This window comes from Symphalangus syndactylus, chromosome 5 (assembly GCF_028878055.3).
Source record: "Symphalangus syndactylus isolate Jambi chromosome 5, NHGRI_mSymSyn1-v2.1_pri, whole genome shotgun sequence".
NCBI lineage: Eukaryota > Metazoa > Chordata > Mammalia > Primates > Hylobatidae > Symphalangus > Symphalangus syndactylus.
In genome coordinates this window covers 17363611-17386441 of record NC_072427.2, presented here as the reverse complement: position 1 = coordinate 17386441, position 22831 = coordinate 17363611, and the positions used below count along the sequence as shown (strand labels likewise).

Below are 22831 nucleotides of genomic sequence, written 5' to 3'. Positions count from 1 at the left end.
GCTGTGAGTTCTTTCAAAGACAGACACAAAGGGTCTGGGGCTACATTCAGGCCTGAGAAGCTATTTCTGTCCACACTCTGTGATGTCTACACCTTCAGATGGGGAATGGGTTTCAGGGGTCTCTGACAGATACAGCTCATGCAATGATTTCTGGTCTGGTGCTGATCACCCTTCAAAGGATGTTATTTGGTTACGCTCCATAAAACTTGAGCCAGCCCATTGTTCCTTGTCACAACCTGAAATATGTTGGGAAAAATTCACATGGCAACAAACACCACTTCCCTTCTCTGACTAAATCGCTCCTCTCATTTCATCCCCTGCTCCCTCTCTCCCAGCCCTAAGGGGCCTTAGTAGGGTGGCCTTGTCTGCCCTACAGGGGTTACACTTCAAGTCCTCAAGTGTTCTATTCTTGGTACACGACATGCCATTGCAAAAGCAGTTTCAGGCTCATAGAATTTTAGAAATGGGCCTAGTTTCCCAGCCGGATGAGGTGAGTGGGTGATGGGTGAAGAATCAGCCTTGATTGAATGCCTGTTGAGTGCCGGCCACTGTTGGCATTTATCAGAGTTTATTTAATCTTCTCATCAACTACTATTGTTACCCTCAGTTGCCAAGTGAAGGGAGTATGCGGGAAGGTTAAGTGACTTGCCCAAGCCCACACAACCGGTAGGAGCCCCAATTCCAGGCCCTAGTTCCAAGGCTACATTCTTCCAGGCGGCCTCCAACTGGGTTGGTTAAGGGCTGAAAGGACAGTGGGACAATAACTGGGGCCCGTATTGCCCAGAGTGTCCCCATCTCCCGTCCGGAGCTGGAAGAGGCCATAGACCGCTGCCTCCACATCTTTTCCTTTCCTTCGGGTTCGGTGACTCACGACCCTTCTTCCTCTCTCCCGGGATATGACCTCAAATTTCACCCCCTGCGAAATTTGAGTACACGTGAGTCAGTCAGTCGGCCTGGACCCATCAGAGCCCCGCAGCTGAGCTACCAGCCGACCTCATTACTCTGAGCCCAGTCGACAGCTGACCTTACCCAGCCCTCTAAAGCAGTTTGCGGTCACAATTACCCCTCTCTTCACCCCGCCCCCATCGACATCAAACACGACCTATCTTCTAGCCCTCCTCCCCTTTCCCCGCCCACTCTGGGCTGGCCTTATCCAGTAGCGTCTGGGTCCCTGGACTAAGGCCGTCAAATGTAACCAATTGCTGAGGAGCTCTCTCCTAAGAATCCCGCCTCCACTCTGAGGAACAGCTTCGCTGATCAATGGATTCCCTCCTAGACGCAATGAGCGCGCGGGGCAAGTGGAGAAGCGGCTGAACTGCCCAATGAACAAGCGGTTTCCGTGGTTAGGGGCGTGGCAGAAGCGGTCGTCAGGGGCGTGGCGGCAGTTACTTGGGCGGGGCCGGTAGCGGCGGGAGCTGCACTGGCCAGGGGTTCCGGCTGTGTATCCATGAGCGCCGCTGGCAGCCGGGGAGCTGCAGGAACCAGACTGGGGGCGAGCTGAGCACCTGTAGTCAATCACACGCAGGTAAAGCCACGGCCGAGCGAGCTCCGCGGAGCGGGGATCGCACCCCGGGCCCGTCGAACCGAATCTCCGAGCCCCGAGGTCCCCGGCGTAGCTCGGCCCATCACGCCGCAGCCTGAGGGGATCCTCGGAGGCCTGTCATCTGGCGCCGTGGGGGTCCCAGGGGCTGGCTTGCCCAGTGGTGGGGACAGCCCAGATCGCGGCGGGGAATACGCCTTCCTGAGGCCCTTTGTCTCCTCCTGCCCGAGGAACCGAGGTTGAGGACAACCCCGACCGCGGCCTTTCCCCATTGGTGCTCACTCCTGGGTCTTCAGGGGCCTGGGGAGGGGTCTGCCGGTTTAGGCTTGGGGAAGAAGGTCCGGGATCCGCACCTGGAAGGAGAGGGCCGAGGGGCCTGATTACAGCCCGAGATACCCGAGAGGCCTCTGTGTTTCGGGGCTCCAGGGGCGCACCCAGGACCAGTGGGTTTAAGTTCTAGGGAGGCAGCTTTTGACCCACTTGGAAGCACATTTAACGAGTTCGGCCCCGCGACCGGCACTGTTCTAGGTGCTTCGTGAGCTTTTCCCACAGCTAGAGCTGTCCAGCAGCGCAGGAGGCTGCCTGCCAGGCCGGGCAGCTAGCGCCTCGACCTTGGCAATGTCCAAACAGTGGCCTGATGACAGCCACCTGTGTGGGATGCTTAGGACTCCCAAGAGGACTGCATGACCCGTCTGTAAGGGCCTTCTCTACTCACAAATGCACTCTTAAGTGGCCTTTAATGCCTAGCTTGAGAAGAGTACTTCTGGGGGTCCATTAGGTTCCAAGTGGCTGTTGAATTCACCCATAATGAATTTTGAGGTTTCAGCTCTCAAGAGTGGGTGTTAGCAAAGAGTCTGGATTATACAAAAAAATAGAGGTTTATTTAGCCACTATGAAACTCCTTAATTTGAACTACCATAGACCGCGCTCTTAATCTTCCCAATCCCTCTTTTTTCGTTGCTCGACTTCCAGTTTGTCAGTTTCACCTGTATTCCAGTAACCAAATCCAAAGGCATGTTCCAAGAACAGGCTCCACAGAGGGACCTGGAGAGACTGCAGGTTTGGCAGAGTCAACAAGATCTGTGCCCAGAGCTTTTCGAAGGCCATTTCCTTACAGCCACATTAAGCAGAGTCCAAAAGAGAAATCCTTCACCACCCTCTGTCATTTGCCTGAATAGAGAGAACATAATAATCTTCTAAAGGTCAGGAGGCAGAGAAAGAATCTTAACACAACTTGCTGTGTGTTTTAGGATGAATTAATCTTTGAATATCTAGTCAGAAAGCAGTCCATATACAGCTGGTAGTCAGCACGGACTGTGACATTTTACAGCTGAAGTCACCTTAGATAGAGCTCATCTCTATCTAAGTCTAATTAGGTAGACTCTAATTCAGTCTCCTCAATGCACAGGTGAGGAAACTGAGGCCTGGGGTGGTCACAGGGCTGGTTGGTCATCACAGGCCCATGACTAAGGGTTGATCTCTTGACTTTAGATCTAGCCAGTGCATGACTTATTTCACTCCAAGCTTAGTTTGCCCATTCTCAGTGTTTTAAGTTCTAGGGGAGTCCAGAGAGGTTAGGAGGACAGATTTTGGTGCCTGAGTGCCTGGATTTGAATCCCAGCCCTGCCTCTTACTAGCTGTGCAACCTTGGGCAAGCTACTTAACCTCTCTGTGCCTCTGTTTCCTCACCTCTATAACAGAAATAATAATGATACTTATGTTAGAAGGTTATTTTGAGAAGTGCATGGAGTTACTACATCTGAAGCATTTAGAACAGTACCTGGCACAGGGTAAGCACGATAGATTTGCCAGATATGATATTCTGTTGCCTTTTTATACATTTTTCTTCATATCCACCACCCAATACTCTATCAAGAGCTAATTTTTCCCCCATTCCCCTTCCCCCCACCCCCCAATTCATTAAACATATTCCAGATTTCATTTTAACACAGACAAATGCAAGGGGTTTCCAAGTCACATTGCATTTTATATCTTACTTATTTTTCTGATTCAGGTAATTTAGTTTCTATGTTAGTTCCCCCTTGCAGTTACATTCTTCTTAGGCTCTGAACCTTTTAAAATTATCTTTAAAAGCAGGCAGTGAGGGGTGGGAATCCCTCGAAATGGTAAAGTCCTGGATGATACCAGTGTCCATGGTGTCCTTCCAAATATGTATTCCCTCTCTTCAGCCCTCCTCCCAAGCGATGAGTGTGATGCAGCTTGATTCTAAATGGATGAACATTTTTAGATTAAGATTTTATGAGCCACCGTATTAAGTGCTTTTCGGAAGTTCAGGGATCGTGTGTCAACTGCATTTAAGGAAGTTACTTAGTCATTCGAGTAGGGGGAGCACCAGCAGCGCCTGCCTGGCCTGGCAGAAGCAAAAGTGTGTGACTGATCTGTGCTGGCAATCTAGCTGGTTCACTGGTTTATCTGCGTTTTTCCTGTTCTTTTCCAAAGCTTGAAATAAACCAGATGGCAAGTACAATGGAATGGTCTTTTTCCTTTCATTTTAGTCAGGGTCGTTCACTTTTTTCCCCTTTTTACTCTCACCTTCATTTCCTTTATCGCCTTCACGGGTCTGACAAATAGCCACTCTCACTGTGCCAGCCAATTCCTTTTTGATGAAAAGATGCCTGCCACTTTCATTTTTTGCAGGAATCCAGTCACCTTTGATTTTCTCTTCTGTTTTTACTTGTTTTCTAGATTGAACCAGAGATTATCACCTCATTAAATGGCACCTTCTTATGCTTTATTTTTCTTGAGTTGATTCTGAATTTAGATTTTTGTTTAAGCTGTTCTAGAGATCAGCCATTTTAGAATAATAGTTTTCATTTCTTTGCTTGTGTATTAATATGGGCCCCTTTCTCTCTTTCTCACTCTCTTTTCTCAACATTTTGGTGGAAGGGCTTCTCATTTGCTGTTACTCGTTGCTTTGAGCATTTACACCTTTTCCTGGTAATCTCTGGCAGGACCCATAACCTCTATAGTGGTTCTCACTGCCCTTGTTCAGAGCTCCTGCCCCGAGCAGGAAATAATTTCTTTGGTCTTATGGGAGACAGGGGTAGAGTCTGTCTTATTTTTTTTGCCTAAAATCTGGCTCTTTTAAAAGCCCTGGGAGAGAGACATTTCCAATATAATTGAATTTTGTGTGGCAGAATTTCTACCATGACCTGCAGCTTACAGTGTTCTCATTTTTATTGCATTGTGAGTTTTGAGTACTCCATGACCAGTTTCAGAGTATAGATAATGTGTGGCATGAGGTGCTTAAGCCTTTCTGTTTCATCTTGGGCTAAGCTATCCCCAGGAACAGAGCATTGAGAAGTTCAGGGTGCCTCTTAAATGTGTCTGGTGTCAAGATTTTATAGCAGCTTTCCATGGTTCAGCCTTTTTGGCCAGTGCATGATTAGGACATTTTTAAGCCCTGTGCTGCTGTTTCTTTGTTGATACCATACAGGTGCTACATTATCTCCGTTCGGGATTTTCATATCTGCAGATTTATTTTTTGTTGTCTTGTCCAGGGCATCATATTTTTGGATTGAATATTTTCTGTTTGTAAAATGGTAGATGTGGATAGATGATAAGCTCCACCGTTACCCCTGAAGCTTGTGGACTGGGGCCAGTTGGGAGAGGGGCTTGTTACACACTGACCCATTGTCTGATCTTTTACAATAAATAGCAGACAGGTGAAAAGCTTTTTAGAGAAGTGGAACATTGGTACCCTTGGATTTGTCTGGTTTCTGATTTTCTTTTGTTGTCTTTAAGTGGAGGTTCATTAAGTTCAACAAATTGAGCATCTGGTGTGTGCCAGGAACGCAGTTGACAAGATTAACAAATTGGTTTGTTGCTTAAAAACTATTTTGTTTTAAAATTGTTTTTAATAGAAATTTAAAAATTTTTGAATTCAAATTTTAGTTTTTAAAAATAGGCAATACATTCACATGATGAAAGAAAATTTTTTAAAGGCACAAAAGGTTAACTAGTAAATACATCTCTGTGTACCCCTGACCCCTGATCCTCAGAGGCAACCAGCATTAGCGATTTCTTCATCCTCCAGAAGTGGTCTCTGAACTTCCGAGGGATTTTTTACATCTGTAAGCAAATTCATTAAACATATTCTGTACACCACCCCTTTTTGCAGAAATGGTAGCGCACTGTATACATGCTATTTGGAACCTTGCCTTTTTCACTTAATATTTCTTGGCAGTGTGAAAAGAGCTTCCACGTCATTTTTTATGAAGGCCGTCTATTTTAGATATCTGTTTTCTGTTTCTAAGGATGCTAAAAAACAATCTTATTTAGGCAGCAGCTTTACTGGAGATCTTAAAGATCTTGTGGATATTTGGAGGCAAATATTTTTCTTTTCTGTGAGAGGCTGGGGGAGGTGCAGGGGAGCTTCTAAAGGTCAGCTGTGAAGGCAGAGCTGGGGCACTGACGAGTGAGGAACGTGTTGGTCCTTGGGCCCTTCGCCTTGCCGTCTGTGCAGAATGTGCTAGCATTTCCAGGGGAAGTTTGCTGTTTGCTCTCTGTTCTCCAGAGAAGCTTCCTGGCCTCCCCAAGTCACATTTCCAGCATCTTTTTTCATTTTTTTTTTGAGACAGAGTCTCGCTGTTGTCGCCCAGGCTAGATGGAGTGCAGTGGCGTGATCACAGCTCACTGCAACCTCTGCTTCGCGGATTCAAACAATTTTCCTGCCTCAGCCTCTCAGGTAGCTGGGATTACAGGCACACGCCACCACACCCAGCTAATTTTGTATTTTTAGTAGAGACAGGGTTTCACTATGCTGGTCTCCAACTCCTGACCTCAGGTGATCCTCTTGCCTCAGCCTCCCAAAGTGCTGGGATTACAGACGTGAGCCACCGTGCCTGGCCTCATTTCCAGCATCTCTGTTGCATCTCATCCCGTCTCCTACACCACAGCATCACTCCACTTGTCCTGCCTTTGGGCATCCAAGAGGAAGCCTGCCCTTTGTCACAGCACTTTCCGTTTGGGTAGCTTTAAGTGTCTCACCCCTTCTTTTCTCTCACCCCAGGAAAAACCAGCTCTCACACGTGCTCCTCTGTAAAGCGTCTTCCCCAAGCCCACACATCATTTTGTTGCTGTCCCAAGATCTCCAAACCGCTTTAGACTTCCAAGGTCTGAGCCTGACCTGGCCTCGCTAGCAAAGGCTTCCACTGATGCTGACTCTAAGAAGAAAGTTTTCAAGGTTCTTCATATTTGAACTTTCTATGGCTAGGCTTGTGTTTAAAATAACCACACTGATTTAAACATGGTCTTATAGTCTTCAGTGGCTCCCAGGTCTTGCCTCTTGGGTTTTTTTTCCTCTTTCCTTTGAATGTGCTTTAACCTTCATCTTGCTTTTATTTACCTCTGAGTCTGGTTTAGAGCCACCTGGCAATTGAGTGGAATCTTTAGTCTATTAGTCTAATCTAGAGTCCTTACCTTCTGGCCTTTGCTCATTGCAGAGCACCCACATTATTAGTCAGTTGTACCACAGATACTGTGTTACATAAGGTGAGGAGAGGGAGGTGGTGTTATCATTTCCACTTTTTTCCAGGCTAGAGTGCAGTGGCCCGATCACGGCACACTGCAACCTCTGCTTCGCGGTTCAAGCGATTTTCCTGCCTCAGCCTCTCATTTGATCTTGGATAAAAGAGAAGCTTTGAAAGATTGCCTCCCTATGTGCACGGTCACTGTAGGCATGTATTTGTGTACTGTTTACTTAGTCATGTCAATGAGGGCAATAAAAAACAAAAATCAGGAAGCCCAACATGGATTGCTACATTTTGATTCTTTCAAATAAGGAAATACAGCAGTGCTGTAGTCACAGCACTTTGGGAGGCCGAGGCGGGCAGATCACCTGAGGTCAGGAGTTTGAGACTTGCCTGATCAACATGGTGAAACCCTGTCTCTACTAAAAATACAAAAATTAGCTGAACATGGTGGTATGCGCCTGTAGTCCCAGCTACTTGGGAGGCTGAGGCAGGAGAATCACTTGAACCCAGGAGGCAGAGGCTGCGGTGAGCCAAGATCGCACCACTGCACTCCAGCCTGGGCGACAGAGCAAGACTCTGTCTCAAAACAGCAACAACAACAACAACAGAAACAAATAAGGAAATACAAAAGCCCTGTCATCTAAAAAGATATTTTAGCCTGGGTGCGGTGGCTCATACCTGTAATCCCAGTACTTTGAGAGGCCGAGGCAGGTGGATCACTTGAGACCAGGAGTTCGAGACCAGCCTGGCCAACATGATGAAACCCCATATCCACTAAAAATACAAAATATTAGCTGGGCATGGTGGTGCACACTCACAATCCCAGCTACTCGGGAAGCTGAAGCAGGAGAATCGCTTGAACCTGGGAGGCGGAGGTTCTAGTGAGCCAAGATTGAGCCACTGTACTCCGGCCTGGGTGACAGAGCAAGACTCTGTCTCAAAAAAAAAAAAAAAAAAGGAGATATTTTAGCACCAAAAATTTTGGAAGATCAGTATCTCAGATTAAAGAGCACCTTCTAACCAGGACATATTTAGCTTACTAAAAAGGTTGAGTTAATGGCCATTGAATTATGCTGTTTGGGAGGGCCTAAAGTCGAAGATTCTACTCAAGGAGAGGTTCCTCTTTTGCAGTTTCCTTAAACAATGCTGGTTACTCTTTTTCTGGGAAACCAGGCCATTGATTTAGTTTAGTTAACCTAACCGCAGCAGCATTTGGTGGGGCTTTGCGCCCAGTTTTTCAGGTGGTACAGACTACACAATGTTGATATGCAATTGTAGCACCTTACAGTGAGGTGAACTGATATTGGAAATTGTTCTTTGACTCCTGAAGTCTAGATTTGTCATATCTGAAGTGCCACATTTTAGTTCTTAAGGACTGAGGAGTGGGAGGGGGCTGAAGTGAGACCCCAGCAACCCGCTGGAATTAAGTAAGGCTCTTCAGTGGTGTTTACACATAAGTTCTTTGGAAGCATGTACTTAAACTTACTAAATCCATGATTTAGTATGCCCGGTAATGGCCCAGATGGCTTCTGAGATACAGCATGACCTCTCTTCCGTGTCCCCAGCACACTTTTTGCTTTCCTCCTGTAACACCATCATGTTCATTTTGTGCTATGGATTTCCCAATCCAGGGCTGAGGATATGTCCTTGAGGTTCCTTGGGTTCTCATTAGATTACAAACTCAGACTTTTTGGTTTCATGTTAATGATAATTGAAAATGTTTTACAAGCCTGTCCTGGAATGTTGGGATACCTAGTTATAATATCAAGGTGCACCCACACAATGGGTGCCTCCCCCGTTTGTATGTGAATTTCAGTGCCTCCCCCGTTTGTATGTGAATTTCTGATGAATCGAAGCCAGGTAAACCCCACTGCAGAGAAAAATACATAGATGAACTTAGCACAGAAAAGATATGAGGGCATCAAGTGAAGTCAAATGATACCACACAGCACTGTGTAAATGAAGGCTGTAGCAGTGGTCCCAGGGAGAAAAGGAGTGTGAGAATGGACTTGTCACACTGTACCTGGCAGTGTAGGCTCTCGGGATCCATAAAACCTGCCCAGGCGTAGGCAGGACCACACTGACATTGTCTGCAGGTATTTCAGGTCTGAAAAATGGCATTAGTCTCATTACATTAATATAGCTCATCTGAATTTTACTGTTTGAATACTTTTATGTTTTTATAAATGTGCTTGGATCTCTGTAATCGTAAAAGTGCCAAAGGAAGTTTATGCTCCATACTGAGTACTATTTGTACTGTTTGTGCATTTTAAGAACTAGTATAATAAATAATAGTTGGATAAAAGTAGTTTAATTTAAATTTAAGAATCGAACACAAAGTAATATAACCAGGGGCATCTGGCAGGACTAGTTTTTCCCCTCGGAGGAAGCCATTTGGTACCTGAGTTTGAAAGACCCCAGTGCAGGAATCGAAGCTCTGGGAGGCAGACAGAGGTTTCCAGTCATGTTTGTGTCATTCATATGGCTCCTTTCCATGTGTTGAACATTTTAGAAATATTGGCTGCGTTGAAGAGTTAGTTGACATAATTGTTTTTCTGCCTTGAGGTCCTGTCTGTTCAGACCCTGAAAGTGATAAAGTTATTTGGAGAACTTGAGAAACACTCCCAAAGAGAGTGACAAAAATTACTTATGGGTTTGGGAAAGGCACTTTACAGGGGAGCAGGTATAAGTCATCACACCCGTTTGTACGTGCAGCCAACACTTACCTTCTACATTAATGAAAGGAGGACTTCCAAAACTAATTTCTCTGTTTCTTTTTGTTTCTTTATTTTTGGAGTGAGTGATAAAGTTTTCTTGTTGATATTTGCGTGACCTAAACTCTTGCCAGAATTGCAGTAGCTGGCAGCAGCCTCAAGTTTATTTTCCATAGGCAACTCATCAGCCCAGGGACAGTAGAGGCTTGATCGCAGCTGAAAGTTGGGATGAGCATGGGCCTTAGTGACTAGCAGGACTGTTTGTCATATTGCTAAATAATCACTCATTCATTTATTAGCTTTTTATTCTGGGAATTTTAAAGATATACAGAAGTAGAGAGAATCATATAGTGAACCTCCATGCCCCACAAAAACCCATCCCCAGCTTTAACAATAATCAACTCATAACCACTCACATTTACTCTGTCTTCCTACCTACTTCTCCCAGCTCACATTAATTTTGAAATAGATCCCAAACATCATATAGTTGCATCTATAAATATTTCCATGATAATTCTTAAACATAAAGACTTCTTTATTAAACACCCATTATTACTCTTTGAAAAATTAACACTAATCCTTTAATATCATCAAATATCATCATTGTTCAAATTTCCAATTGTTTAAAAATGGCATAAGTGTTTTTCTCCTTAAGCTTAATTTTTGTGAATTAGGATTCAAGTAAGGATTAGACGTTATGATTGATTGCTCTACCATTTGTGTCTCTTTTAAGCTACAGATCCCCTTTTCTTTTCTTTTTTCTTCTTTTCCCTGTAATTTGTTGGAGAAACTGGGTAGTCTGTCCAGTAGAGGTATTTGCTTACTTTTGACAGATAATGCATTCATGTGTTATAACATTCAAAAGGTACAACATAGTAAAGAGTGGAAAACTTCCTCCCAAGAAGCAGTCAATGTTACTAGTATCTTGTATATATTTTCAGAGATCTTTTATGTGTGTCCCAGCAAATGTGTATGCATCTATATTCTTTTTCTTTCTTCTTTATGTAACTGGTAGCATATTGTACATGTTGTTCTGCTCCTTGTTTTAGTCACTTAACATGGAATTATACATGTTAGCAAATTTCTTGTTTTTTCTTTTTTGAGACAGTCTCACTCTGTCACGCAGGCTGGATTGCAGTGGCAGGATCTGGGCTCACTGCAGCCTCCACCTCCTAGACTCAAGTGATCCTTCCACCTCAGCCTTCCCAGTAGTTAGGACTACATCACACCCAGCTAATTTTTGTGTTTGTTGTAGAGATGGGGTTTCACCATGTTGCCCAGGCTGGTCTCAAATTCCTGAGCTCAAGTGATCCACCCACCTCGGCCTCCCAAAGTGCTGGGATTACAGATGTGTGCCACGGCACCCAGTCAAATTTTAGCAAATTTCTACATATATTGTTAGGCATTCTATTACTTTTTCTCATGTATCCAATTATATCATTACTATTTCCTAAAAATTGAGGGACATACTATTCCTAGGATTATGTGATTGTGCTAGAGTCCTCACAGCTGGGAAATGTTCTTTTTTCTCATTCAGAGAATGAGAAAAATTCAGAGTTCAGCAGGCATTTATTGAGCTCTTTCTCTGCTGGATGCTGTGCCAGACACTCTGCCCTGAGGAGTTTCCCTGGGGCCTGAACACCCTATGCCCCACTATGGGCCATAGAGGAGGCTTTCCACAATGCTAACTGAGCTTCCAGCCCCTTCCAGCTCCTTGTGTGGCCTGAACTGTATTCACACTGTAGACATTAGCTTCTCAGGTTCCAAATATCCTGGCTGCAGTTCCCTCCTCTATTCTGATCATGTAAATAAAGTGCTTGCTGATTCTTGTGAATGATGTTGACAAATGTACCCTTCTAAATAGTGGGATGATGGAAAATGCCAAGTAGATTATAGCCAAGGATATTTTTCCCAATTTAGAAAACATAGTTCCTTTCCCTCCATCTATCATTAATTTCACCCATCAGCCTGTTTATTGACTCTGCGTAGAAATTCTGGATGTTGCACTGAAATCGCAAGAGAAATCAGCACTTTGCCACAAAAGAGCTTGTAAGAGGAATGCAGATTTCTTTAAGTCTCTTATGGCTGAGCAGAGAGGCCTTATGGAGCTTCTGTAAGACTGAAGTATCAAGGCTGAAGTGATCAGAATCCATCTAGCTCTGCAAACAGCTTATAAGATGGATAGGTGCCTTGCTTCTCTGTATTCCTAGAGCCTCACCAGGGCCTGGCACAGGGAGGGGCCCTGGGCCTCAGTTTCCTTGCTTGCATTAATAGTAACTCACAGCAGTTGTGAGCACCAAATGAGGATGCACTTTGTCAGTAAGTTAGGCATTCAATCTTCACTGTCAACACAAATTCATTCTGTGACATGTTTGAGGAGTAAATGAGGTAATGTATTAAAATCACAAACACTTTATAAACGATAGAGCTATACAAGTAGGACATTTTCTTATCATCTAGCTTTGTTCCTTCACTTAAAGTTATCATGATTTGGCCAGGCTCAGTGGCTCATACCTGTATAATTCCAGCACAGTGGGAGGCTAAGGTGGGAGGATCACTTGAGGCCAGTAGTTGGAGACCACCCTAGAAAACATAGTGAGACTCCATCTCTGCAACAACAACAACAAAAAATTTTAATTAGCCAGGTGTGGTGGCACATACCTGCAGTCCCAGCTACTCGGGAAGCTGAGGCAGGAAGATCACTTGAGCCCAGGAGTTCAGAGTTTACAGTGAGCTATGATTGCACCACTGCACTCCAGCCTGGGTAACAGAGCAAGACCTTGTCTCTATAAATTTAAATAAATAAATAAAAGGCGGGGTACAGTAGCTCATACCTGTAATCCCAGCACTTTGGGAGGCTGAGGCAAGTGGATCACTTGAGGCCAGGAGTTCAAGACCATCCTGGCCAACATGGTGAAAAATATAAAACTAAGCTGGGCATGGTAGTGCACACCTGTGGTCCCAGCTACTCGGGAGGCTGAGGCATGAGAATAGAATTGCTTGAACCCGGGAGGTGGAGGTTGCAGTGAGCCAAGATCATGCCACTGCACTCCAGCCTGGGCAGCAGAGCAAGACCCTGTCTCAATAAATAAATAAATAAATAAATAAATAAATAAATAAATAAAAAAGATACAGTGATTTAAAGATAACAGTATCAGAGCCAAAGAACAATACTAGATTCTAGGATGAGAGTCTTTACCCTAACTTATGGTTCACAGATTTAATATTTTGTCTAGGCAGCCAGTAGAGGAGCTTATGGTCTGGAATGGGAGAAGGAACATGTGTGTGATCCATATGTTACCTGTAGAAGACATTTAAATTAGCATTGGTCATGATTGCTCGCAGGCAAGTCAAGACCAGAGTAACCACGCTTAAGGACCCAGACATTTGGCTCTGGACTGGGATCGTCCAGCCTTGGTGAATGAAGTCTCTCCTTTGTCTTCTCTGGTGAGCACACCACTCCCAAGTTCACATTGTGTTGTTAATTTGTTTTTTTTTTTTTTTTTTTTTTAAGAGACAGGATCTTACTCTGTCACCCAGGCTGGAGTGCAATAGTGCAATCATAGCTCACTGTAGCCTCAATCTCCTGTGCTCAAGTGATCCTCCCACTTGCCCAAAGTCACACAACTAGTAGGTAGTGTAGCTGCAGTTCAGGTCAAATCTGTCTGTCTCCAAATCCTGCAAGTAGCCTGTCTACCCCATCACCAATGCACATCTACAGAAAGCATTTCAATGAAGCAGAAATCTCTGTAGAAATATTTTTCCATTTTCCTTAGATGTTAAAAAGGAACCTTATTGGCCGGGCAAAGTGGCTCACGCCTGTAATCCCAGCACTTTGGGAGGCTGAGGTGGGTGGATCACAAGGTCAGGAGTTCAAGACTAGCCTGGCCAACATACTGAAACCCCGTCTCTACTAAAAATACAAAAACTTAGCCAGGTGTGGTGGCGGGCACCTGTAATACCAGCTACTCGGGAGGCTGAGGCAGGAGAATCGCTGGAACCCAGGAGGCGGAGGTTGCAGTGAGCCAAGATGCGCCATTGCACTCCAGCCTGGGTGACGGTGCGAGACTCCATCTCAAAAAAAAGGAACCTTATTTTATAATTTCACCAGCCTCTTAATCTAGGTTAAACTACAGTTAATTGTATTGAGTTTTATATTTTCTGGACCAAATAAGCTCATGTCAGTTGGAAAATACCATAGACAATTTTGTTGCATTGTACGTTTTGGAGAGAATAGCAGAAATCATGAGTCTTCTAATGGTATTTCAGTATTTAACTGAACGTCAACAATCAATGGGTAGATTTCCATCTGCCTTCTATTTGCGGGCCTTTCCTTTCTTCTGCTACCTCAACATCCTGTTTTAGCTTTGAATATATTTCTTTATTTGTGAGACAGCAGTTTCTGGAGTAGATCTTTGAGCCCAGTGAGATGTTCTTGAGACAAATGGGGAAAGTGTGAAAGAAATATGCCTTGGGACAGTAACTCCTCTGAGCAGTGGAGAGTGAAAACTCTCATTTTTGGATGGATAATTATTTGCTTGAACTTCGAGATGTTCTTTAAATATCCAAAAGCTGCTGACAGCCCAGGCCACAGTGAGTCTTCTCTCCTGATGTACAGTGGCATGGCAATTACTCATAAAGGCCTGTACCTCTCCGCCTAATGTAATAATCTGGTAAGAAACTTCTGTTCAGAGAACCACAATGATGATGCTTTAGGTTAATGCCACAGACTTAGTCAATTAGTAAATATTTACAGTGTCCACTATGCACTCAACACCCTAAATTTAAATTTGTGTAGAATTTAAACATGAGGATTGAATTACAAGTACATACATCAGAACCCCCAACAGAGATGAAAGAGATATGAATCATCACTTTTATGTAGAGAAGAGACTAGCAAATGTTCTAGTTATAAAGGGTGGTTACATAGTGTGAAGGTGAGAAATAGTATGATTTTTAGGGCCTGGAGAGGATGGGCCCCCAGTGAATATCCTTGTATGGTTCAGCAGGTTGTACAAAACTAGTTAGATGCCATCAACGGCTTGCAGCGGAGCTCAAATGGTGAACGTCAGTGCTTGTCCAACATCGCCATGGGTCAGGTTACTTGTAGCCAAGTAAATGGTTCTCACACCTGTGGCCTCACTTCAGCCCCTCACATGAACAACAGTGCACAGCCCTATGCGCACAGCCGAGGCAGCACCTGTGTGGCATCATTTTCCAGGCTGATGTCTGGAATTCCCCTTGTAAGCAAAGCACTGAAGCTTCATTCCATAATGACTCACTGCCACTGCTCCGAAACACATCCCTCTTGTCCTGTCTGCCCATTTCCTGACCGCCCAGCATTCTTGGGCCTTGGCTTAACTGTGAGCCCAGCCTGACGTCTGCATCAACCCCTCCTTCTCACCTTCTCTTCTGTTCCGTCTCTTCCAGTGGTTCCTAGCTTTGAGTCCACCTCCTTCTTCTTTCTGTCTCCTTTGTTTGAACTCCTCCAGTATTTATAGTTAGTACTTCAGAGTTTAGTACTTCATTATATACAGGTTTGTTGTACTATTTTCCAATTGTTTCATGGATGTTATATATCATACTTCTTTCATAGCCCCCACAGAGGTTAGAGTGATGTCTTTCGTCCCTATGGGGAGTGAGGTGGAATGTCAGGAGGGCGTAGTTTGCAAAACATCCCTCCCAGTGGTATTGATGCCTTTTCGCAGGTTCTGTCCTCTTCATTTGCAAGCCACTGCTTTATCCACGAGGGTGCTCCCTACTTATGCCAGTGAACTAATTTTTGGTAAGTGGGGTAATTTTCTTTCCTAATCTCAGAGAAATATTTCTGCCATTTTTTGTGAAACCATCTTCCTTGATGGCCAGTTCCTTGCCTCCCAGGAAACTGATGAGGAGGCAAGACGAATGTATTGGGAAAGCCCAGCGGAGGAAGAGCTCCTGAGGAGTGAGTGGCGTAGCTATCTGCTTCGTGTGGGGCGCTCCTGCTCTGTAGTGTAGAGTATTTTTTAGGTGGACTAGAGGTGGACTCGGAGCAAATGCCTGCCTGATACAGGCAACGTTTGCACAAAAACCAAAGGAAGAAGGCTGCTGGTAGGCTGGGGGTGGCAGGTGGGATTGCCCTTGGGCTTTAAAGAAGGCTGAGAAAACTTACTTCTGGAGTGGGAGGCAGGAGGAGTGAGGCTTGGAACAACAGTGGAGTGTTTGTGGTGGACGGACGGGAGAGAGGAACGTTTGAGGGCGTGAACTTACTTCTGTCTCTTTACTTGAAAAAGCAATCCACTGAGCTAAGACCCTAAAATACATCAACCCAGAGGGCTTCCTTTCGAGGTTTTAGTTTTTAGATCATTCAGTATCCTCAATGCAAAGATGTGATAAAGCCAAGCTCAGGACTACTTGGGGACCAATTCTCATCCTCCTCATGTGTTACAATTCCTCAGCAGTTGCTTTAAAACTAACATTTTTCTAATCTTGAAATATTTAATAAAGCAGCTTTCTGCTAAAGAGCTGAATGCATTTTACAAACCTTATCTTGAGGCTATCTGTGCACACCACAGCAGGACTGATGGCGGAAGCTGGGCAAGGCTCCCTGGAGGCCTAGTGTTGGGCTGGCAAGTTCAGCACCAGATAGGTGCCTATCTCACAATATCCCTTCTTCATTTCAGGCACAGATCAGTCCTTCATATTTATCTGGATTTAGCTGGTAGCATTTGTCTCCTAAGACTTGGTCACAAAGGAATCCATGTGACCTTCAGGCCTTCTGCTCTAAACTGGCAGGAGATCCTGTTTCTACTCACAGCGTCCGAGGTATTTATAAAACAGAAATAAGTAAAGCATGCCTCAAAATGCTGTGCACACCATGTACTGTTGCCCCCAGAACCTTCTCTTGGTCTTGGAGGGCAAGGAGCACAGAGCTTTTTCTGCTGTCTCTCCCTGTGTAACAGGGTCTGGTGGCCAAGCCCTGAGGGGCGCTGTTGCTCCCAGGTGACAGAATTCAGCATCAGAGAGCCACACAGCTGAAAGAGATGGACGGGTGAGTGACCTCAGCTCTACCCAGCTGGGGTGAGTGGGCCGAGCAAGTCTCTCCTTTGGCAAAATCATCTGGGCTTGTTCTCATCCCTGCTGAATTGGCAGGGAAGGAGAGGGGCTTGGCCCATTGGTCATCGGTCGGGTTTCCTCACAGATGCCTGCCATGGTGAAATGCAAGACTGTTAGAGTGATAATGGGCTGCACGTGTTAATGCTCTCATCATGGGCCCCACAGTGTGTATTAGCCAAGTACTGGGGGCACTGGGAGCCTTGGGAAACTAGAACGCTCAGGAACGGGGAGTCCCAGTTGTTTTTATTTTCTCATTAACTGAGAGTAGCTGTAAGTCCTTTTCTGTTGCAGGTCTTGGTGAAACTTTCTTCTTTGCCTGCCTTAGGGAGTTCCACGGGGTGAGTGGTTCTTCAGGCAACGGCTATGCCAGGCACTGGGTCTTGCCCTCCCACCCCCCTCTCCATGTCCTCCTTCCGGAAGCTTATTTCCAGACATAGAAGAGTGGGTGGCATCTGTATGGTGCCCAGGACAATCAATCTGGTGATGCCCTCTTCTTCAGTTGTATCCTTCTCTTAAAAATTCCAGTAAACTAGGCACTTGAGCTCATTGGGTTCTGGTAAACTGCAATTTTTCTTTTGATATTACAGAATTTAATTATGGTATAGATTTTTAAAAATATGTTTAGGATAAATCTCACAATTCAAATGCCTGTTCTCTTAGAAAATCTAGAACCTCCCTAGAGGAAACACCTGGCTTAAGATTCTTTTGTTTGCTCTCAGATATGGATTCATGGTTTCTCAGTGAAAGAGAAAACAATTTTGCCTGTGATTTTACTAAGTGCTTTACCCATTCATTCTCTCGTAGACCGTACTATTCTTTCAGCAGGGTTATTTGCTAGTGGCAGAGGCCAGCTTCCGTTCAGTATTTTAGTAAGGGCACGTGAAAGTGCCCGATTAAATGTTCCTGTTTAACTGGTGACTCAGTCTTCAGACATTTTTAGTTTGGTAACTTTCTTTGTGGAAGCTCATGGGTTAGTAGCCATTCCTGACATTTAAATGTGAGGTTCACGTTTTCCTGCATTGGGTAACTTTACTCCCCCTGAGAACTTGTAGACTATTTTCTGAAATTCCAGCAGATTGAGTGTGTGACCTTATGACTTTGTGGAAGAAATATGGCTAAATAAAACTGTTATCACATGAGTAGGTTTGCACAGAAAGACAATTTCAAGGTCTTATCTTGAATACAACAGAGGGCAACCTTGCCGTAAATACATTTAATTATCTGTCAATCCCTCCAATTCTCTTCTACTAACTTGTGTGTGACTTGATGATCCCTTCACCTTGTAGGACCTGGTTTGTAAGAGATGGACTGGATCAACCAGGGGCTTTATCCTTCCTTGTTATGGTAACCCACTCCCACCCTTTCAGGGCAGTCCCTGGCTTGAGTTAGTTAATGTTCAAAAATCAGTGTTTCTCAGCATCTCTGGAAAACAGGATTGGCCCTGTTGTTTCCAGGGCTTTCCCATCCGTTCTGGCTTGAGGTTTTGGTGGTGAGAGGAGGTCTTTTTTTTTTTTTCTTTTAAACAATAGAGACAGAGTTTCTCCATGTCACACAGGCTAGTCTTGAACTCCTGGGCTCAAGCAATCTGCCTGCCTTGGCCTCCCAAATGGCTAGGATTATAGATGTAAGCCACTGTGCCCAGCCAAGAGGTGGTCTTTTAAAACCCAGCGTATTGGCCAGGTGCGGTGGCTCACGCCTGTAATTCCAGCACTTTGGGAGGCCAAGGCAGGTGGATCACCTGAGGTCAGGAGTTCGAGACCAGCCTGGCTAACATGGTGAAACACCGTTTCTACTAAAAATACAAAAAATTAGCTGGGCCTGGTGGCGGGTGCCTGTAATCCCAGCTGCTCCGGAGGCTTGAACCCAGGAGGCAGAGGTTGCAGTAACCTGAGATTGTGCCATTGCACTCCAGGTTGGGCAACAAGAGCGAAGCTCCGTCTCAAAAACAAACAAACCCAAAGTATTTGAGCACCGTGAAGACTCTATCCCACAGAACCCTCTGTGGGAGGACACGCGGGCCTAGACCAACACTGATTCGCTGAAAGGTGGATCTGTGAGCTGCTGGCTAAGGTGCTCACTCACCTCATTAAACCTTACCTAAAGTGAGAACCGGGCCCGGTCGCCAGGGCTGTGCAGTTCCCAAAGCCTCCTGGCTGTGTTCTGAGGCTCTACTATCCCATGGCAGTGAATGACTCAGAGGACACAAAGGCACAACTCAGATGGGGATGGCTGGGCCTTCTCCCCAAAATCATCTTGGCTTGTTCTCGTCCCTGCAGAATGGCTTTTTTCCCCCTATGATGGCTCTGACTTCTTTAGTTAAATGGCAGATAAAGTGAGGAGAAGGTGGCCCATTTCCTCCTTACTTTCCCTCCAAGGGTATCATGTTGCCCACATTTAAGGTTGACCACTTTTATCTCGTGTAGCAAGTTCAATAGTGACCCTCCAAAATTTATGTCCATCTGAAACCAGTGAATGTGACCTTATTTGGAAATTGGGTCTTTGCAGATGTAATCAAGTTAAGATGGGGTTGTACTTTCATCTAAGTTGCCACCAAAGAGGCTGAAAAATCAGAATGACATGGGATGGAAACAGACCATGTTTTTGGGGCAGTGTGCTGTGGCCTTCTGCTATCCTTCTCCTGACACCCTCACAGGGTACTTTGGGGGACAAAATTTTATCTCAGGGCATTACAGTTTGCTGGGAGAGCCAGGCTAGGCAAGAGGGGATTTTTACCTGCAGGGAGGAATGGGTAGCCTTTCCATGGGCAGAAGAAGCCCCTCAGCAGGAGAGGGGTGGTGTCAGGAGGAGGGGTTCTGGCTGTGCACTGCCAAGGATGCATTTTAGCACAGAAAACAAGACCAATGCGTCTTAGAACTGTTTATGGGACAAGATGATCCCCACTTAGTATCCAGTGATTTATTAAGTCTCACATGGTTCCATTTTAGAAGATATGGTTCCATTTTAGAAGAATCAAGAAAAGTATGTCCTGGGATTAATTTTAAACTCATTGGAGGAGGCCCAAGCAGTCAATCAGCTAGTGAGTTCATTGCTAATGAGACTTGTGTGTCAGTTAGGAAGGAGTATGTTTTGTGGTCGTTTCTATCTGTCAACTTAGGTTGTTTTCTGAGGCAAAATGGAGGAAAGTTTAATAATGGAGATGGTAATAGCAAATATTTTGCGGTAGTACCCCAAAATATTAAAAATACAGTAGTACTGTGTGCCAGGCATTGTTTTAAAATGCTCTTTATGTATTAACATGTTCAGTTTACAGATGGTGTTCAGAGGGATTAAGGAACTTGCCCCAGGACAAACACTGTAGCTGGATTTAGCACTGGCTGTATCACTGCAGGACTGGACCCTAAATGAAATTTACATCTTCAACCAGATGGAATTGGAACAGAGAAATCCTTTAGGGGTTTGGTTTGGTTTTCCTTGAAAGGTATTTGCCTTAGGACCCATAAGTATCAAAGCTTGTTATGTTAGGTCCTTGTGGGTTGCAAGGAAGAGAGATCTCCCCCTCCCCCCAGATGTCTGTGTCCTCTGAGCTCCCTGACTTTGCTGATAGCTAAGAGAGGAAAGGAAAGGATGGTTCTGACAGGTGAATCACAGAGGCAAAGAAGCCAAGCCAATAAGTATTTATTCACAGAATGCAATTTGTATTATATTAACAAGTCATCTGTGGGTGTTCATGTCAGTTAGCTATCATCTGAATTGATTGGAGCGTGTCTGAGTAACAAGGGGCCTTTCAGAAGGAAGTGGCAAACGGTCCCTTGCGCCACTAAGGACAGGAGCGTGGAACTCTTGAGTCATGAGAGGCAATTTGGGCATATTCTCTCACCATTCTAGAAGCTAGAAGTTTGAAAACAGGTTTTACAAGGTTGGTTCCTTCCTTAGGCTCTGAAGGCAAGACTATTCCCCGCCTGTCTCCTCTTCTGATGGTTGCCAGCCATCCTTGGCATTGCTTACTGTAGATACGTGGCTCCAGTCTCCACTTCCATCTTCACGTGGCCTCCTCCCCTGTGTATCTGTGTGTTTGTATCCAGATTTCACTTCTTCCAAGGACACCAGCCAGGGGTTAGGACCCCCTCCAACAAGTACGACTCCATCTTAACTTGATTACATCTGCAAAGACCCAATTCCAAATAACGTCACATTCACTGGTTTCAGATGGACATGAATTTTGGGGGGAGGGTCCCTATTCAACTTGCTACACCAGATAATGGGTTTCCTTTGTTTGGGATCTCTCTGCTCAGTTTGTTCGTTCTTTCCACACTGTAAGTTGTGTCCTGTCAGTGAATATTGGTGTTCCAAGGCTGAAAGCATCACGATCCCATGCAGGTGGAATGAATATGATGAAATTATTGGCACAGCTGAAAGAAAATATGTAACTGTTTAATTTATTTGAAGAAAGAACAAAGGCCCTGAGTGTTGTTAGTTCTTATGAATTTTACTGTGTAATCATCTATGAAGTAGGCAGAAAATGGCTGTTTTCTGTTACAAAGTACAGCGATAGTTTTTTCCTGTGCTCTTTAGCCAAGGACCGCAATTCTATCCCTAGAATCTCAGACATTTCTAGCTGAAAGAGACCTTTGGCATCATCTACTTCTAATCTAACCTTCTCATTTTACAGATGAGGCCTTTCGGGCCCAAAAAGGTTAAGTGCCTTGATTCAAGGTCATCAGCCAGGAAGGGGCAGAGCAGACACTAGGACCCAGGTCTCAGAGCCCCCAGACTGGAGCTTTTCCCAGTGCAGTGGTGGTTTCTCACTCTATCTGTGCCTCCATCTGAAAATAATGCTCTTAGCCATTATTAGAGGAGAGAGCAGGGGAGAGCAGAAAGAGGCGTTGGAGACACAGCTCAGGCCTTCACCTCTGGTGGAAATACCAGTCAAGCTGGTCTTGGAGACCAGGGGCAACACTGGGAGTTCCTTTAGTGACTACATGTTGGGCATTTGGCAGACCTTGGTTTCCTTTGTTAATGCAGACTGTAAATGGAATTCTGACTACAATTTACAGCACCTAAATCCCATTCATAAAATGGCAGGGGAGGTGTGGGCTAGCCGGCAGAGAAGGGATTGCTGCAGGGACACAGGAAGCCCAGCCCGTCATGGAGGTGGAGCTGGGTTTGGGGTGGGGGTAGGGAGACACTTCCTTTTCATCTGTGACATACCCAGCCCTCCAGCTGTTCTGTGTGACTTCTTTTCCCTATCTAGGCTGCCTGATGTTCATTTTAACTGGATTTCACCTGCCTGGAAAGTGGGGAGGGCCACACAAAATAATACAATGGAATCGGAGTTTGCTGTATCTAGAACAAGTTCAGAATATTAATATTTAGTGAGAAGTCAGACTTGGGAAAAAAGAATACCATAAAACAAAATGCAGCAAGATAAAGTGAATGTGAAAATTTTTCTTCTAAAGTTACTTATCTCCTCATTTAATACCTATGTATATGCACTGTGCATGCACACACTCATACTTACACATGCTTCTACATTTTACACAGTTGTTCCTGTATATCCTTGGGGAAATAGTTCCAGGTCCCCTGCAGATACGAAACCCACAGATGATCAAGTCTGATATAAAATGGCATAGTATTTGCATATAACCTATGCATACCTATATACATTAAATCATCTCTAGATTATTTATAATACCTATTACAAAGTAAATGATGTAAATAATTTGAATATTGTATTGCTTTTATTTAAATTTTTTTTCTTTTTATATTATCTTTTCTCTTACCTTTTTTCTTTTTTTTTTTTTTTTTTTTTTTTTTAAGACAGACTCTCACTCTGTCGCCCAGGCTGGAGTGTGGTGGTGTGGCAACCTCCGCCTCTCAGGTTCAAGCGATTCTCCTGCCTCAGCCTGGGATTACAGGCACGTGCCACCATACCCGGCTAATTTTTTTGTATTTTTGGTAGAGATGGGGTCTCCCCATATTGGCCAGGCTCATCCGGAACTCCTGGTCTCAAGTGATCCACCCGCCTC

The 22831-nt window shown here is 44.8% G+C and overlaps 1 protein-coding gene across 1 annotated transcript in view; it reads left to right on the top strand.

Annotated features, from left to right (window-relative positions):
• Positions 1-1178: 1178 nt before the first annotated feature.
• ABHD2 (abhydrolase domain containing 2, acylglycerol lipase) overlaps positions 1179-22831 on the top strand; it is a 112895-nt gene continuing 91242 nt past the window's right edge. The window contains exon 1 of the mRNA XM_055277270.2: positions 1179-1525. The gene's annotated coding sequence lies outside the window, so the exon portion shown is untranslated. The remainder of the gene's footprint in view (positions 1526-22831) is intronic.